General features: G+C 48.1%; 1 long non-coding RNA gene across 1 annotated transcript in view; it reads right to left on the reverse strand.

Moving 5' to 3' along the window:
• Window positions 1-1,710: 1,710 nt before the first annotated feature.
• LOC147002337 (uncharacterized) overlaps window positions 1,711-5,069 on the reverse strand; it is a 6,351-nt gene continuing 2,992 nt past the window's right edge. Inside the window, exons 2-3 of the long non-coding RNA XR_015048709.1 lie at window positions 2,012-2,085; window positions 1,711-1,826 (exon numbers count right to left, since the gene is read on the reverse strand). This is a non-coding gene — a long non-coding RNA (uncharacterized LOC147002337). The remainder of the gene's footprint in view (window positions 1,827-2,011; window positions 2,086-5,069) is intronic.

The following is a 5,069-nucleotide window of genomic DNA, read 5'->3' on the forward strand; positions in this document are numbered from 1 at the left end:
TTCACAGGTGGCTGGTCTGGGATTGAATTTACTGCTGTGTGTGATACCACACAGGTCACTTTATTCCGGGCACGGGGTCACCTGCTTTCTTAACCACTAACAGGAAGATCCCTGCTCCTGACCTCCCCTCGCCCCAGACTTTCTGACTGCCTTCTCTGATCTGACCCCAGGAACCCCTGTGCAGGCATTCTCCTGCAGCCTGCGGCATGGGTGGGAATGAGGGCATGTTGGCCCTTGCATAATGCCCTCCATGCTTTCTCTTTGATCTGAGGATAAAGATGAAACTGGCTGGCAAAGGCAAAAACCCTGAGTTCCCCTAGATCTGTTCACAGATCCCGCCCTGCCCTATTTACCCCAGTCCTCCCCCACTAACCAGATCTCTTGGCTCCAGCCGCACCAGTTCCTTCTGAGAACCTTGTCCCGAGCCCGAGCCCAAGCCCGAGAGAGAAAGAAAGATAGGGATGGAAGGAAAGGGAGGAGAGATTGAAAACAGGGAGTGTAAAATAAAATCGTACCCCACTGCACGAAGGTGATGGTTGCTTGTCTATGGATGATTGTGCTATTAACTTTGGAGACTGGATGGTTGCTCTGAGGGGTTCCTATTGTCCCTGTGTCCATTGTGTGTGATCCATTGATTCCGAGCTTTTTTTTGTCCTGAGTCACAGAAAGTCATTTTCTTCCATTCTGCTCTACATCTCCCAGTTTCTGATAGTGCCTCTGCGCAATTGTGGGAGGCTGGCAGAGGGCTCGGGGGTGGGGGTAGGGGGTGGCTGGCGGAGGGATCTGGGGAGGCTGGCGGAGGGATCTGGGGAGGCTGGCGGAGGGATCTGAGGAGCCTGGCGGAGGGATCTGAGGAGCCTGGTGGAGGGATCTGAGGAGCCTGGTGGAGGTGGTGGGAAATCTGACTGTGACCTCAGAGACTATGGTGAAGGCTTGAGAGAGTGAGAGGGCAGCATGAGTCCCTCTGGCCTCTGGCTGCCTCAGGCTATTCATGAAACAGAGTGCAGCTCCAGTAAGGAGCAGAATATCCTTGGCAAGCCTCACCCCATCATCCCGGCCTGCAAGGCAGGAATGGAGCCTCTTAGCAAAAGACCTTAGGTTTACTTGATGCAAGCCCTTGCTACCATGCGCAGTCAGTCAGTCACTGGTTAGGCTTCTCTTGACTCCTGAGGAAGAAAAGCTCTCTGGAGAAGAAACTAGACACTCAATGCACAAAGCAGAGAAGAGCTGTTCAGGTTGCCTCCGTGTCCCCTTCCTAGTCCCCTAGAATGCCATACCCTGCCTCACTATCTGCTGATTTTTCCATTGTTGTGACAAAAATAACCAAGGATATCAACTTATAAGAAGAAACTTTATTTTGGCTCGTGGGTCTGATGGTTTTCAGTCCTTGTTTCTGGCTTGTGATATGGTAGGATTTCATCATGGAGAACATGTGGGGAGCAAAGATGACCACTTCAAGATGATTAGAGCTGGTGTGGGGAGTGAGAGGGAGAAAGAGAGGGAGACAGAGAGTAGTTAGACATTCCCCTTAAAAGTGTACCCCAATGATCTAATTTCTCCCATTAGGTCCCACTTTCTAGACATCTCCCATTAGGTCCCACTTTCTAGACATCTCAGGACCTTATGAATATCCCACAAGCCTTCAACCAGTGACCTTTGTATGACGTTCCAGGTCCAAACACACCATGAGATAGAGATATGGGGTTGGGTCAACACTGCCCTCTGGAATTTTGATTGCGCCCAATTCAGTCTCGTTTTACCCTTAAGTTCATTTCTTCTTTTTTGCATCCCTATTGTATTTGTTTCTTTTCTTCATTGCTGTCATACTGTCAAAAAAAAAAAAAAAAAAGGGAGGATTTATTTGGATCATAGACTATAAAGATATACTCTATCAGGGTAGAGTTGCTCATGGGTGTGACTGTAGAAGCTTGTGGCTGCTTGCTTACATCTTATTGGATCAGTAAACAGATCAGGACAGAAGCGAGGCTGTGATAGAGTTCATAAGACCCACCTCCACCGATGATCTACTTCCTCCAGCTAAGCTCCATCTTCTAAATGTTCAATAACGTCCTGAAACAGCGCCACCTGCTGGGAAAACAAATGTTCAAACACGGGAGCCTATGGGGTATTTCACATTCAAAACCATTGCCCTACCACTGAGGTGTTCTTTGAGATTCAGTCTTCTTAGCTCGGTCTAGTTTTAAACTCACAGTCATCCCTCTGCCTCAGCCTCCTGATCACAGGTGTATACCAGCACACTCAGCTTAACAGTCACTCTTAAAATTTTTTTTTAAACTTACCTGCAATTGTATGTGTTCGTCTGTGTGGGTCTGTGCAAGTGAGTGTGGGTACCCATGGAGGCTGGAGGCAGCAGATCACCCTGGAGCTAGAATTACATGTCTGGAAGTCAAGAGGATAACTTATGGGAGTTGGTTCTCTCCCTCTACTGACTGGTCCAAGGATCAAATTCAGTCAGTGAAGCTTGTTGGGAAGTACATTTAACCTGCTAGGCTAACACTTGCTAGCTCCCTCTGTCTTCCCTCTCTTTCTCCACCCCACCGGTGTGTGTGTGTGTGTGTGTGTGTGTGTGTGTGTGTGTGTGTGTGTTGGTCAGGGGTAGACACTGGGTATCAATTTGTGTTCTTTTTATTACTCAAGACAGGCTCTTTCACTGAACCGGGAGCTCGCTGATTTAACTGGACTAGGTTGCCAGAGAGCCTCAGGTTTTTCTCTATGTACCTTTCCAGCTTACTGTGGCAGGCCACCACATGTGGCTTTTTACAGGGGTGCTGGGGTTTGTACTCAGGTCCCCATGTTCACACGATTGCACAGTAAGTATTTTTCTGATCCATCATCTCCCCCAGACCCCCACCCCATGAGGATTTTCAACCCCAGTTTCACATTTTGGTTCTGACCTCTGTTAGGAAGGTCCCCCTCTCTGAGTCTGATCTTTGTGCTTTTATTCCTGCCATCGGGAATCTAAATAGAAAACTTACCTTCATGAATCAACCAGCCAACTGCCTTCTGCCAAAAGATTAGTAACATCCCCACAGACCCAAGCCCTTTGTTAGACATTGGTGTTGGCTAAATGCTTGAGAAGGCAACTTCCCCCAAAGTAAAAATTAGAAATGAATTACCCTTGTCCTTAAAAGCCACTTGGCACACCGAGCCCGTTATTTTATATAATTAGTATGTGCTAATGAAAAGTCATTTGGTCTCTTGTGCACTTACTCCCCCTCTCTCCCAATGACCTGTGCTTTCTCTAACACACCCCGACCACCTCAACTGCTCTCTAGGGAGAATAAAACCAGGGGGGCATGGTGGTGAGGAGCAAGGGCCAGGAAGCCACTCTGCCCACATGCTCTTGCATGGCTCACTTTTCTTATTTGTGAAAGGGAGTTAAAACAGATCCAAGAAGACTGGGTACGTGGCTCAGCTCCATGGCTAAGAGCAGAGCACTGACTGTCGTAGCATCAGGGGCTTAGTTGGAGTTCCCCAACCCCCACATCAAAAGATGGGCGTGACAGTCATCCTAAGCACCATGGTGCAGGGTACAGAGACAGGAGGAGTGCTGGACTTGGTGGTGGTCAGCCTAGCTCCAGGTTGGTGAGAGACCCTGCCTCCAGAGAATGAGAGTTTTAGAGCAGGACACTTGGCATCCTCCTCTGGGTCACTCCTACTGTGTGCACAGGTCTATGTGCCTTCACCTGTGTGTGTGTGTGTGTGTGTGTGTGTGTGTGTGTGAATACAACACATGAATACCATATACATACCTCTGTCTCTTTCTCTGTCTCTGTATCCCTCCACACACTAATAGTAGAATAAAAAAAGGAGAAGGAGAAGGAGAAGGAGGAGGAGGAGGAGGAGGAGGAGAAGGAGAAGAAGGAGAAAGAGAAAGAAGAAGAAGAAGAAGAAACAAACAACAGAAACACAACCAGGATGGGATACACAGGGGCTGGTCTTAGTAGGATAATCCAAGTTCTTATTTGCTTTGTTTCCTGGCTCTCTGTTCCCTACCTGGGCCTCCTGCCACCTGCAGAGAAATTCGGATGGTTTGAACGTTTCCAGTTAAGAAGATCGCTAACAGCCGGGCGTGGTGGCACACGCCTTTAATCCCAGCACTTGGGAGGCAGAGGCAGGCGGATTTCTGAGTTCGAGGCCAGCCTGGTCTACAAAGTGAGTGCCAGGACAGCCAGGGCTACACAGAGAAACCCTGTCTCGAAAAACCAAAAAAAAAAAAAAAAAAAAAAAAAAAAGAAGATCACTAACCCCATGGCTTAGCCACTCAGCACAGTAGGAGTGGGGAGCGTGTGTCTTCACTGTGGTCCAAAGAGTACAAAGATGGCGGAATCTTAAAGCATGTGGGATGCTTGGGGTCACTGGTAGATGTGACTTACTTGGTCCCATTCCCCACATCCCAACACATATCCATCACATCATGCTATGATTACAGGGTAGTGTATCCTGAACCCCTGCCTATGGAATGGCGTCCCCCACATTCATCATAGGTCTTCTTGATTAACAAAATCTAGACACTCCCTGTAGACTGAGGACACATGACTAGTGATAGAAGTAGAAACAGCTCAGGAAGGGAACACACCTAAAACTGAAGCCTGGGAAAAGTTAGAAGTGCAATGGCCCTGAGGTGTGACTCTTCCTGAGTCACTTATATGACACCTGCCACCTTCTAAATTTGGGGGGCCTTGGGTTTCCATGGTGCTGTCCCTTCCTTATAGCCCTTATGGGGATGGGTTTCTATCTGTCTTATAACTTCTTTCATATACAAATCTTGATGCTTATTTCTCCTGTATTCTACCCTCCTCCTGCCCCAGGATTCAGTCCTGTCAATCTTTCTGTCACACAAATAAACATACAACATTTTCTTAGGATCCTATAAATGGCCCGATTACCCCCCCCCCCAAACAATGGACTGTTTTCCGAAGGGAGGGTCATCCCATGTCTGCTGCAGTATCCTTTCTATTTGAGTATTTCTCTGCACATTCTAGCTGGCGGGACTGTGAGAACAGCGGCTACTCACTAATTCACACAAGGCTGCCAGCTACCCAAGG

The sequence above is a fragment of the Mus caroli genome, unplaced genomic scaffold, assembly GCF_978045245.1.
Source record: "Mus caroli unplaced genomic scaffold, Mus_caroli_1 scaffold_10, whole genome shotgun sequence".
NCBI lineage: Eukaryota > Metazoa > Chordata > Mammalia > Rodentia > Muridae > Mus > Mus caroli.